The 14445-nt window shown below is 35.6% G+C and overlaps 1 protein-coding gene and 1 long non-coding RNA gene across 4 annotated transcripts in view; one reads left to right on the forward strand and one right to left on the reverse strand.

Annotated features, from left to right (window-relative positions):
• Nucleotides 1-14445, reverse strand: part of LOC136029163 (uncharacterized) — a 902097-nt gene that overhangs the window by 339410 nt on the left and 548242 nt on the right. The window lies entirely within an intron of this gene.
• Nucleotides 3770-14445, forward strand: part of LOC136029128 (uncharacterized) — a 62254-nt gene continuing 51578 nt past the window's right edge. For both annotated transcript variants that reach the window (XR_010617982.1, XR_010617981.1), the window contains exon 1: nucleotides 3770-3877. This is a non-coding gene — a long non-coding RNA (uncharacterized LOC136029128). The remainder of the gene's footprint in view (nucleotides 3878-14445) is intronic.

Here is a 14445-nt window from a genome sequence, read left to right on the forward strand (position 1 = left end):
TTTGAATTATTAGGAGTGTACTGTAAAGTTAGAATTTTTTTTTTAGAGTTCTTGGTAACGAACTGTTGACCAAGAGTAATTAGTAACCAAAATCTAGGAAGGAAATTTTATAATAATTAGTATTAAAAGAATTTAATTTCTTATTAATTCTAAACATGTAAAGCCCATTGAGTTTATAATTAACCATTGAAATCTACAAGCCTAAGAAATTTTATCAGGTTTACATTAAAATCATACCATCCGATTCTATAACCCTGTTCTAAGTTACTTTTTGCAAACATTTATGATTTAGTATTTTTCCCCGAAAGAAGGAGCACGAATTTATGTTTATTTGTTGTCGTTTTTTTCTTTTCAGGATTGATCATAGCCAACTGACGGTCATTTAAGATCAAAAGAGGGCTACTTTGAGTGGAAATTAGAAGTTTTTGTGCCCTTTTAATTGGCGAAATAAGTTGTGCCACAGGAAAACGGGGTTTTCTACCATTCGCGACGACTAGCTACAGTTTTATCTAAACAAGGGCCAAGTTGCAATCGGTAGAAAATTTTGAGATAATTAATCAATTTAGAAGTGTTGGACAGTCACATATAGGGTTTCCCAGTTGCAGCAAAAGTAATGCCGCCTAGTGCCCAAAGCTTGAATACAAGAAATGAGGGCTAATGAAGGAAGAGGTAGCATTCCTTTCTATTTATTTTCTTAGTCTTTTGATTTTGATGGTGAACTATAAACTTAATGAGTTTTATATAGTTGGAATTAGCAAGAAAGAAAATTCCTTTAATACTAATTTTTATAAAATTTCCTTCCTAGATTTTGGTTACTAACCACTCCTTGCCAACAGTTCGTTTCCACAAACTGTAAAAAAAAATCCAACTTTATAGTACACTCCTAATAATTCAAAAAAGAGATAGTGGTAAATGATCCTAAGCACATTTTTGCGAAGTCACCAAAAAGGACAAAAACTCAAAAATTAGTTTCGATAACAATACATATATTAGAAGAATGGGTTTCTTATAGTGGATTTTAAATATGTGAAATTCATCAATGGTCCAAGGTTCATGAACTCATCAACAAATAAAACGACACAAAAAAGCAGAAAACGCACAAACTTTGTATTTGTGCAACTGCACAAATACAAAGTTTCAAATAAGAGGGTGGAAAATCTAAAAAAAAAGTAACAATGATAATAATAATAAAAGTTCAAATATTTCTCTTTCACGTCAAGAGGCCGATATCAAGGAGAAAACAAAACAAAATAGACTAAAAAAAAAACAGTTACGACACCCTAATTTGTCCTATTTATATTTCTTTTGATGCTATTGCATGGTGAACATTTCTAAATGAATTAACTAGCTAATAACTAAATGGTAGAATTAACTAGTAAAAATGTTGTTGGATTTTCTGGCGAACATTTGTCATATTGAATATTATTAATTGTCTCAAGTGCTGAAAATCCAAATTGAAGAACAAAACAAAACGAAGAACAAAGTTATAAGTGGTTGGAAGACTTGCAATAACAGGAATCGAATCAAAATTGAAATTAAAGAACATAAAAATATGCAGTTGCAAATATGCAATAACATAGAAATATCCAGAAAAACTGGTAATAGCAAAATATTTCTATACATTTTAACAAGGTATTGTAACAATTCAAAAACCTTAAATAGAAAACCAAAAGTTTGAAGCTTAGTAGAAATCATTGTTAGAAAAACATCCTTACCGAATTTCTTTTCTTACGCAACTTGTTTATACAAATACATCTACAAAGATAACTGCACTTAAATAAATGATGTCAAAATTCAACGGTGTTTGGTTTATATTGAAGAAGCAACATATGTAGATGGAGGCTGCATTGCACCAACTGAAGTTTACTGGTGACTATTTGGGCAGGAAATTTAAAGAAATAGTCATACCTTTCAGTGCTTGAATATTCATTTATCCTGACAACACCCAATGCAAGATATTAAAACAACACAGGAGGATTTGGTAGATATTGGACAACGAGGCTCATTAGAAGCCTATTTTGACATAACCAGACATTGAAACAAATGCAAACCAAACATAAATTTTCTATTATTGGCATATACAAGGGCATATACAAGGTCAATTACAATCAGTCATTTGATTGTAATTGGTCGAAAAAACAACGTAAATGATGTAGCTCATCTAGAATGCTTCTATTTGTGAGTACTTCCGTGTCTGTCACATTTCACAGATCCTGCTACTACGAATACTATTCTTTATGTGACATACTAGCAAGTTGGCTGAGCTTATTGCCTCACACTCAATATTAAATAGTGGATATATGGCATAGAACAATCACCAATGCCCAAAATGCTTTCCATTATGCGACTAGTTTTCATTCAGATTCTTGTTTTGTACGGCCTCCAGATAGAAAAGGTCTGTAGGAAAGATTGTAAAATCAGTTAACTGATTTTATTCTGAATACACGACAAAATAATCATAGAATGCTGCCATCAAACGTGGTTCTAACAAACTCATTCTACGAGAAACCTCATTCTAACAAAAAATTTTAATTTCTTTTGCCCTTTTTAAGTAATCAAAATTGCTGGACAGCTAGGCCACCTTTCAGGCTGATTTTTGCCAGAGTCAGTGGATAAAAACTTTTTTTAGATAGCCTTATTGTTCAGGATATTTGAAAAATCTAATAACCTTCTCTTTGAAGACGACTTAATTTCCCACAGTCACCGGGGGTAGGGCTGTAAGTTAGGAGCTTTGCCCATTATTTACATATAGTATTGGTTATTGAAAAGTATACAGAAGTTTTCAGGGGTGATTTTTTCCGGTGCTTATGAGGGGGCTGTTAAGATCGGGTGACGTGGGAGGATCTTTTCATGGAGGAATTTATCTTGGAGGGAGAGAGTTTCCATGAAAGGAGTGCTGGTCTTCCCGCATTATTAAAAAAACAAATGAAAAAAACGAGGTTTTTTCAGCTGAAAGTAGGGAGCAACATTAACACTTAAAACGGTAGAAATTATTACGTATTTTAGGAGGTTGGTTCCGTCCTCAATACCTCGCACTTTAAGCTGAAGTATGTTTAGCTATTTCAAAATAGCTATTAATTAAACGGTATTTCTGTTTCAGGGGTCATTCTTAAAGAACTGGAACAAAATTGTAACTTTAGTGTAAGACCAAGGTATTTACTCATATACATAAAAAAAAATTATGTGAATATAGAAGTTTGTTATGCAAGTTACTCGTAAGTTATGTATTTTTTTTTACTAAGAAAAAGCTCGTAAATAAAATTTGAAGTTCTAGTGCTCTTTTAAGTAAGCAAAGAGAATAGGGCAACTACGTCCCCTCCCCTTCCCCTGTCTCGCAAAATTGTCCGTTCAAAACTTTGAGAAAGCCATTTAGCCAAAAAAGTAAAATTAATATGCAAATTTTATTTTATTATTCGTTTACGGTGAACCAATGAAACCTGCTTTAATTAATAAAATTTCAAAAACAAAATAAAAAACAAGTTTTTAACTGACAGTAGGGAGCGACATTAAAACTTAAACGAACAGAAATTATTCGTTTATGAAAGTGGTTTTTCCCTCCTCAACGCCCCCCCCCCTTACGCTAAAGTTTTACTGCTTCTCGAAGCTCTACTTTTTAAAACAATAAAAAACATATAATTTTCAATATTTTTCTACCAAATATATTTTTCACCAAATCTTATCAGCAAATAATTTCAGAATGTTTGGTAGAAATATATTTCTACCAAATATATTTTTCACCAAATCTTATCAGCAAATAATTTCAGAATGACAACACTTTAAAGTTTAAACGATAAAGAAAGTATTTGTTTTTCGCTGTTATCTTTTCCACAGTTTGTTGCTGTCAGTTGCATTTGAGCTGATTGAGTTGAATGTTCAGGTAACAGAGCTTTCTAATTTTTGTTGTTATTGGGTAAGATACTAGCATCCAAAGGATTGTTAAGATAATTTGATTAGGCCGTGTCTTCATTATAGTTTTTTTTTCAAGTAGAGTCGTTCGGGCTTTTTTACTTTTTCAGGCAGGCCAAATCTACATTTCCATTTCTTAGAGTTCGAAAAGGCAAATCAGGTACATTTGAAGTTATTTTTTTAAAAGTGTTTTCATGATGAAAAAAAAACTATTTTATTCGTCCGAGTTTGCCTGAAAAAGCCATAATGAAGAAAGAGCTCCGGGAAAACTATGAAATGGTTTGTGCCAAACCTGATTTGGCCGTGTTACTCACAGAAAAAGTAAAGTAAACTTTTTCCTCTTGGAACAAAACATGGTAGTTGTGTTCAGAATGGTACATACTCGAGATGTAAAATTAGGTGAATCCAAATGAAATACACCAAAACATGATGAAATAAAAGGCGAAAACAGAAAGGAACAGAACGTACTAAGAAACAAAGTTCAAATTAAAAGAATTCAAAACTTAAAAGTTTTCTTGAAAAGAAAATGTGTTTTTCTCAAGAAAAAGATCATAGGATATCTTTAGAACACTTGATGCATTTCATATCGAAAATTCTAAGAACATGACGTTTTTTTCTCAATTCGAATCCTAAATTAATAACATTCATAGCTTACATTTAAATTTTTGTGCGGGCTAAAAACAGTGAATAAATATTCTGTTTCAAAGATTAGAATTAGGAGAGAGAAGAAGTGGGTTGGTCGTATTCGTGTTTTTACTTAAAAACGAAATTTTTATTTTTATTTTATGTTATTTTGTTTGTTTTTTTAATTTTGAAACATTAAATTAATTACGATGAAAAAATAAAACATAATATTAAAAAATTATATTCATAACCGAAATACACACTGACATATATTTTTATATCTAATTTTCTTTACATAGTCAAGCAACTGATAAGTACGTGTTTCCTTGGTACTTATAATCTTCGTTACATTAATATTTAATCATGGTTAGGAACATTTTATAATATCAAACAGTTCGTGGTAGCAAACTGAAAGTAAGGAGCCACCCGGCTCAACAGTAACTGAAACTCTAAAAAAATTCAATTTGATACCAATAATTAATTTAAAAGAATTGCATTTGTATGCTTTTTTAAATATACAACATTTTTCAAGTTTAGTCTTACTCATCGAAAGTTACGAGCATGAAAAAATTCTCTTTGTTTTAGAAACTAGGGGGAAACATCCCCTGAAAGTCACAGAATCTTAATGAAAATCACACTATAAAATTCAGTGTATCAAAAATCCTACTGTATAAGTTTCAAGCTCTTACTTGAAAAATTTGTAATTTTTTATTTTTGCTGCAAAACAAATCACGGATGTGTGTTTATTTAATGTTTTTTCCAGGGATCACCGTATCTATCCAGTGGTCCTAGAATGTCGCGAGAGTTCTCATTCTAACGGAAATTATAAGTTACACTTTACTTTTTAAGTAACCGAAAAATTGGACGGCACCTGGGATCAAAATTTTGAAATATCCATTATTTCAGCATAGTCAAAAGCCTAATAATTATGTCTTTTGGGACAACTTAGTCCCCCTGAGTCCCCGTCGGAGGGGCTGCAAGTTACAAGCTTTGACCATTATTTTCATATAGTAATGTCTATTGGGAAGAGTACAGACGTTTTCAGGGGTACTTTTTGCGTTGAGGGGGGTTCATGTTGGGGGGAGTTAGTTAAGTGGGAGGATCTTTCAATGGAGGAATATATAAGGAGGGAAGAAAATTTCCATGAAAGAAGCCTAGAAATTTCTAGCTTATTGAGAAAACGAATTAGAAGATATATATATATAAAAAAAGCTTTTTTTCAGCTGGAAGTAAAGCAAAATAACTGGAAGTACAGTCTCCTCCACAATATATCGCTCTTTACGCTAAAGTATTCTTAGTAACTTCAACTATTCATTCTACGGCCTTTGTGAGTAGGGGTCATTCCTAAATAATTGGGACGAAATTCAAGCTTTAGTGTAAAGAACAGTGTATTGACGAGGTAGTAAAACCCCTCATATACATAATGAAATATACGAATATAGAAGTTTGTTACGCAAGTTAATTCGTAAGTTACGTGTATTTATTGCTAATAAAAACGTCCATAAAAAACAAAGAAGAAATTCTAGTCGCCTTTTTAAGTAACCAAAATTGGATTGCAATTAGACTTCCTCTCCCAAGTATTGAACCGATTGCAATCTTTAGTTTTTTTTTCTTTTAAATATAATTCTTCACAGAAGTATTACTCTTATAGGATATTCATCTTCCTGTATGGCGATCAGCAATATTAGTATTTATTTCTCTAGCCATAGTAGAAGCAAGAATGTTCAACTGAATTTTTCTCAGGAGGAGTGGATTAAAGTTTTTATTAGAAATTAACTGTATTATCAAACAGTTCGTGGTAACGAACTGTAGCGACCCGGTTTCTTTTGAGCGACCCGGCTCAATAGAAACCAAAAGTCTAAAAAATAGAATTTTGGTACCAATAGCTACATCAAAAGAATCGCATTTTAATGATAATTTTAAATATATAAGTTTCATCAAGTTTAGTCATACCAATCAAAAGTTACGAGCCTCAGAAAAGTTGCGTTATTTTAGAAAATAGGGGGAAACAACCCCTAAAAGTCATAGAATCATAACGAAAATCGCACCATCAGATTCAGCGTATCAGAAAACCCTACTTTAGAAGTTTCAAGCTCCTATCTACAAAAATGTGGAATTTTATATTTTTTGCCAGAAGGCAGATCATGGATGCGTGTTTTTTTTTTTTTTTTTTTTTCTCTTTCCCCAGGGGTCATCATATCGACCCAGTTGTCCTAGAATAATGCAAGAGGGCTCATTCTAACGGAAATGAAAACTTCTAGTGCCCTTTTTAAGTGACCAAAAAATTGGAGGGCACCTAGGCCCCCTCCCATGCTAATCATTTTCCTAAGGCCAACTGATCAAAAGTCTGAGATAGCCATTTTATTTACCTTAGTCGAAAAACCTTATAACTATGTCTTTGGGGACGACTTACTCCCACACAGTCCCCGTATGAGGGGTTACAAGTTCAAAACTTTGACCAGTGCTTACACATAGTAATGGTTATTGGGAAATGTACAGACGTTTTTTGGTTGGAGGCAGGGGTTGAGAAGAGGGGGATATGCTGCGGGAACTTTCCATCGAGGAATTTGTCATGGGGGAAGAAAATTTCCAAGAAGGGAGCGCAGGATTTACTAGCATTACTAAAAAAAATAATGAAAAAATAAATATGAAAAAGTTTTTTTCATCTGGAAGTATGCAGCAGCATAAAAACTTAAAAAGAACAGAAATTATTACCCATATGAGGGGCTCACCTCCTCCTAATACCTCGCTCTTTACGCTAAAGTATTTCTGGTATTTTCAACTATTTATTCTGTGGCTTTTGTGATTCAGAGGTTATTCTTAATGAATTGGGACAAAATTTAAGCTTTAGTGTAAAGAGCGAGGTACTGACGAGGGGAAAAACCCCCTCATATATGTAATAAAAACATAATAATACAAAAGTTATTTACGTAAGCAAATTTATAAGTTACGTATATCTTTTACTTATAAAAAAATTCGTAAGAAATTAAAAGTTCTAGTTTACTTTTACTTTTAATCAACCGAAAATTGGAGGGCAACTAGGCTTCCTCCCCCACTCTTTTTTCTCAAAATCATTCGATCAAAATTAAAAGAAAGCTATTTAGCCAAAACAACAATATACAAGTTTCGTTTTAATTATTCCCCTGCGGAGAGCCAAAATCAAAACATGCATTGATTCAAAAACGTTCAGAAATTAATTTAAAAAACACAAGTTTTCAAATGAAAGTAAGGAGCGATATTAAAACTTAAAACGAACAGAAATTACTGCGTATATGAAAGGGGATTTTCCTTCTCAACGCCCCGCTCTTTACGCTAAAGTTTTTTTTACTGTTTTAAAATGTAGAGTTAAGAGAAAGAGTCAAACTTTAGCGTAAAGAGCGGGGTGTTGAGAAGGAAAAGCCCCTTTCATATACGGAATAAATTCTGTTTGTTTTAAGTTTTAATGTCGCTCCTTACTTTCATTTAAAAAACTTGTTTTTTTTTAATTTAAATAATTAACAAGAGCTAATAGCTCATATAGGAGTTATGACAAGGTCGGAAGAGCCAAGAGCAAAGAGCCAATAAGGCATGAGCTCTTGCACAGTTCTAAGAATCAATATAGTAATTTAAAAGGAAAATAAGAGGCTTGATGCCAGTTGGGATTTAAAATAAGAGCTCTGAGACACAAGGTCCATCTAAATATCAAAATTCATTAAGGTCCGATCAGCTACTCGTAAGTTAAAAATACCTAATTTTTTTTCATTTTTCTTCTCCCTTCAGCCCCCCTCAAAATTGTCGAGTCGGGGAAAAGGACTTCACCAAGTCAATTTCGGCAGGACATTGACACGTCTTCCAATTTTCATCGACCTAGCACGTCCAGAAGCACCAAACTTGCCAAATCACTGGTCCCCCTAACTCCCCTAAGGACAGTGGATCCAGTCTAGTTACGTTAATCACTTATCTACGACATTTGCTTATTCTACCCACCAAGTTTCATCCCGTTTCTTATCACTTTAAGCGTTTTCTATGATTTCTGGTTTCCCCCTCCGATCCCTCTCCCAATGAAACCAGATCTTGCCAGTATTTAAATAATAGCTCTAAGACATGAGTTCTTCCTATATATCAAATTTAAAAATACCTTACGAACGGTCACCTGTTCTTAAGTTACTTCAATTCTTTTAATTTTCACAAATTAACACCCCCTCCAACTCCCTCCAATTAGAGCAGATTCAGTCCGGTTATGTCAATCACGTATCTAGGACTTATGCTTATTTTTCCCACCAACTTTCATCGTGATCTCTTCACTCTATGCGTTTTCAATGATTTCCGGTTAAAAAAAAACAAAAATTTTTTTTTTAGCTGAAAGTAAGGAGCAACATTAAAACTTAAAACAAACAGAAATTACTTCGTATATGAAAGGGGCTGCTTCCTCCTCAATGCCTCGCTCTTTATGCTAAGGTTTGATTCTTTCTGTTAACTCTACTTTTTAAAACAGTAAAAACTTTAGCATAAAGAGCATGCGGAAGCAGCCCCTTTCATATACGAAGTAATTTCTGTTCGTTTTAAGTTTTAATGTCGCTCCTTACTTTCAGCTAACAAAACTTTTTTTTATTTAAATTCTTGACGTTTTTGAATTAATACATGTTTTGATCTTGGCTCTCCGCACATAAATAATTAAAACAAAATTTGCATATGAATTAATTGCAATTAATCGGAAGACTTTAAGAAAAAAGAAGTGAAGGAGGAGGCCTAGTTGCCCTCCAAGTTTTTGACTACTTAAAAGAGCAACTAGAACTTTTTTTACAAACGTTTTCACTGGTAAAAAATATACGTAACTTACGAATTAACTTACGTCACGAACTTCTATATTCGTATGTTTTTATTGCATATAAAAGGGGGTTCAACCCTCATTGATAACTTGCTCTTTACACTAAAGCTTAGATTTTGTCCCAATTCCTTAAGAATGACCTCTGAATCATAAAAGCCGTGGAATAAATGGTTGAAATAAATGGCTGTAGGCTAGATACATATTCGTATGTTTTAGATTGAACATTAAATTTGAAAATGGGTTTTTTCAACAAAAGTAAGGAGCGACACTAGAACTTAAGTTTAACAGAAATTATTACGTATGTGGGGGGCTGCTCTTTCCTCAACACCTCGCTCTTTAAACATGTGTTTACGGTGTTATTATAGCCTACCTGACCCCAACCCTCGAGAAATGGCACAAAAATTGCCATTTTAATGTCATATGACTCTTTTAGAGGGTGAGATTTATAAAAATCACGTAGATATAAGAAAGAGCTTATAAATGAGCTATTAAACATCTACCTATAATATTCTGATAGCCCACCAGCCCTAGAAAAAAAACATACATATTAATGCTACCCCTGCAAAAAAACGATTTTCCTTGTTGTTCATGGTGAAGGACTGTAATTGTCCCATACAGGGTTTTGGACCATGCTAACTCCTATGGTGCATTTGTCGTTTTTAACACCTTTAGCGGTTTCAGGCTTTTCCTCAAAATCACTATAACTTTCTTTTCGCAACAGAATTTAACTTTCAAGATGAACCGAAATAAAAATTACCATTCCTGAAACAGTGCCAGATGGGAATGTCTGGGCCAGAAAGATTCTAGACATTTTTTTTGAAAACATGTCTCTTAAACTTTGGTTCTAGGGGGCTGTGGTTTACTCTTTACTAGGTTGTAGGTACTGTTGCAACCATGAACAATGTAAATCATAGGAAATTGAAGTATTTTTAGATCTAAGGGGGGCGCTGGTTTCTTGTGTACCGGTTTAATCAGGTGTGAACCAAGGAAGCTTTTTAAAAAGGTAGTAGTAGACAAAACATTTATTGAAATATGAAACATACCAGATATAACAGGAAATACCAGACATTCAAAGAATTCAGGTGGACATGAGGGGATCCGAAAATGTTATCTTTATTGTCAGTTGTTCTAATTTTATTTATAACTCTGTTAGAGTAAAACTCAGAGTGCTGTTTCTCGTTTTTTTAAGGGTGGTAATTTTTTATCATTTTTGACGCTTAAAGGGGAACTAGAAGTTTAAGTTTCCAGTCTAATAGGCCTTCTCTAGAGTTCACACAACCACCCCATCGTAAAAACCCTATATATCCTAGTACAAACCCTTATATAGCTTACGATCCTTTTCCCTAGACTCTGTGAGATTGTGACAATCCCAAGATCTAGATATGTGATCTTTGTTGGTTTTTCAACAAATCTTAAAATTTCTACCGGATGCAATTGGAGAAAATATGTTTTGAGTGAGAGGCGAGTCTAGTTGCCTTCTGATCACTTCGAGTCTTAAAACGGCCTTAGAACATTTGCTTTCTAATCCGATGAGCCCTCTCCAAAGTTTATACGATCAACATTTTTATGAAAATCATATATGCCCCGGAGCATAACTTGCAACCCTTGCCTTGAGTACTGCAGGGGGTTGTCATGTTCATAGATATATTTGCTGGCCTTTTCATCAACGCTGAACAAAATTTATATCTCAAAATTGTGATTAGATGTATTCAGGGAAATGATGGACGTAGGAGAAAGGGTTCGACAGCCATTCAATCACTTTTTACTAGTAAAAGGGCACTTCACATTGCAATTTCTAATTGAAAAGACACTTGTCCAAAGTTTCTACGACAATTCCTTCTTTATGTATTGCCCTGCTCGAAAAAAAAAATAAAAAAATAAATAAATCCCCATAGCTCTTTACTTAGGCAGCACTATTTTGCTGCCTAATCCAATGAGCCCTTTAGAACATTTGATTTCTAATCCAATGAGCCCTCTCCAAAGTTTATACGACCAACATTTTTTTGAAAACCATATATGCCCCAGTGCATAACTGCCCCTTGCTCCTTAAATTGCGGGGACAAGGTAACCAGCCCTCAACACTTTCCTTACTTTTCTCGTAAGGAAACCACCAGTAAAATGGCTGATAACCTAGTGCAGAATGAAGTACTGAATTTTATGTCAAGAGCTATGATACCAGGTGTGAAAACAAATGTTTTTAATAGGCAAGGACTTGAGTTTTTCAGCCGTGAAGCGAATTTAGAAGTAAAAGAGATTATCTATCGCATGTTGGAATTTGGGGAACGTGTAATAAAACACATAAAGGACGAGGATAACTTGATGGAAATTACGAAGACGTTCGCTCGCTGTGCCAAAGAAAAAAGACAGCTTCCTGAGTTCGTTCTTTTTGAGCCCCAAGAAGTTCTGGGCTGCAATGAAGATATTGCTGCTTGTGTGGTGTCCAATGTCCACGAGATGAATCGCAAGTTCAATGGCCTTCGTCACCTTTTGAACCAAAAACCATTACTGTGGCCTGAAGGCAGCCCTGTTGCAGCTCAAGATAATGAGTCTACTCCTTCTCCTCCGTCTTACTCAGTAATCTTGAAAAAGCATACTCCTACCGTTGTTACCACAAAAGAATGGAAAAACTTTCCATGCTTTGAATGATGACAATTTTGAACACCGCCGAGGGAAGTACGAATGGTGCCTCGTAACTAAGAACAGATCTAAAGCAGCAGTACTACCATCATCTATTAACAAAAAATCACCTGAAACAATGGCAAGCGTTAAAACTCCCACTTTCATTGGTATGATCAAGTTTGTCCCAGCTCATATTAATGGTCACGCGTTTAAGAGATATACCGAAATGTGAAAAAGCAGATCAATGTGGAAAAACCAGATCCTTCAAATTGTACTTCTCATCCCACCAGTATCTAAACCACGCCATGAAAAACCCTCCTTAAATTGACTTGGAGCGGTATCCCATCGAGGAATTTATCTTTCTCCCAAAGCGCATGTTTTAACTGCCAGAATTTTGGTCATATTTCTGCTACCTGCTCTAGCCAGCAAATTTGCTCTCAATGCGGAGAAGGAGATCATGGCCTTAGCCCCGACCAGTTCTGTGGAAACCCAATAGAGTGCGCCCACTGCAAATCAAAACGCACACTTGTCATTCCTTCAAGTGCCCACAATAATGAAAACCTTCAGTGAGCTGAAGCGGCCTAATATCTAATAGCCCAGCCTGTGTCAAAATTACGTCATGGAACATGAACGGAAGAGTCCCCAACAAACTTGCCATAATTCAAAAATATTGTGCAAACTGTGACATTATGTTTATACAAGAACATATGCTCTCTCCTCACAACATTTCTCTTCTAAAGTTCTCGCACAAACTTACTTTTTACTTCGAGCCCACAAAAATGCGGTCTTTCGGACGCCCCTCCGGTGGTTTGGCAATTATTTGCCACCCGTATATTGAAAGTAAGGTGTTGTTTACGCATGATCACTTCTCGCCTATATCTTCCGGCAGTATCGCATTCTTCAACGTATATCTTCCTACAAACTACCATGATAACAAATCGGAGCGAGACTTTATGAACGCAGTTCGCGAACTAGCGAAGTGCAGATGCAAGAGTACTCACCGATATATTTTGTGCCGAGTTTACTCACTCGCTTCTCGTAGCTGAAAAAAAGCAGTTCCTACCAGAAAGGTTAAAATGAAAACAGAAATTCACAAATTCTCGCAAAATTCGGCCCTAGTTAAGTGTTGCAACGATGCTAAGTTTTGGTTTAGAATCTGGCAAGATTGTGAAAGGCCCAAATCCGGTCCTGATACTCCTCCAGAATCGTAAGTGACCCAAAACTAATCTAGAAAGCCCGATTGAGGGAAGTGGTCGCCGGAAAACCCCATGATTCGATTAGCAAAAAAGATTGGTAATCGTACTTTTCCAACCAATTCAGTGCCCCCGACCCAAATACGTCTAATCCCTTCGCAAACCGGCTAGAATCGGTATTATCCAGACAGTGTGTCCCTGATTTTGTTGTTACTTATGGAAGCGTACATGAAGCTATTTTAAAGCTGAAGAAGAAACACTCCCGTGGTGTAGACGAACTGTGCGCGCTAAATATGCTACACGGTACTACTATGCTTATTGAATATCTGACGCTGCTATTCCAGATAATTTTCACCACTGGTATAGTGCCTGACTCCTTTGTATCGGTTTTCTCTCGCCCATCATTAAAAAAGGAAAACCAACAGACCAATGCTCTTCGTGCAGGCCAATCAGTGTTGCTCCAGTGCTCTGTAAAGTTCCTTAGTGTCAAAAGGAATTCAATGTTCGTGCAGAATGCCTGACCATCAGTTCAGTTTCCGACCGGGTCTGGGTTGTGCTCATGCTCTATTCAGTCTTGCCGCTATTCTAGCAGATTCTCACGAGTCTTATGACCTTATAGTGATTGGTTCTTTTGATGTGAGTAGAGCGTTTAATTCGTCGATTCACGCTTAGGCCCTTTTAGCCGTTTACCAGCAAGGTGTAAACCTCCGTGTCACTAGCGTACTGTACGATATCTTTTACCGTTTAAAAGCGCTTCGAAAAATAGGTAACCGCATCACATCAGTGGTTGTTCCAGTAAAGAAAGGTGTCCACCAGGGTTCATTATTATCCCCAAGTTTGTACAATACCTTACCTTAGACCTTAGATCCTCCTGAGCCATCGGTGGCGCATAGGGCGTCGACAAAGTCTCTCCCTTCATCACGAAGCTGTGCAGCTGCAGTGATATTTTCCCATTGCGGAGAGAGGGAAATTTTTTCCTTTTTTAGGTCCCGATCATACTGCCTCCGCAGTGTGTGTTTTGGTCAGCCTCGTCTTCGTCTTCCTTCAGGCTGCCATTGATACACTCTTGAGGGAAGTCTGTCTTCGGGCATGCCTAGAACATAACCCAAATATGTCCATCTTCGTTTCTTCAAAACTTCGGTCACTATGGGCTGGCTTGTTTTCAGCCGGATTTCCCTATTGGTAATTTTCTGATGCCAACTGATTTTGAGGATCCTTCGAAGGCAAATGTTTTCGAATCCAAGGATACGTTTCTCAAATTGTTGGCTGAGTTTCCAACATTCACTGGCGTACATC

Source organism: Artemia franciscana, chromosome 1, assembly GCF_032884065.1.
Source record: "Artemia franciscana chromosome 1, ASM3288406v1, whole genome shotgun sequence".
NCBI classification, from domain to species: Eukaryota; Metazoa; Arthropoda; class Branchiopoda; order Anostraca; family Artemiidae; genus Artemia; species Artemia franciscana.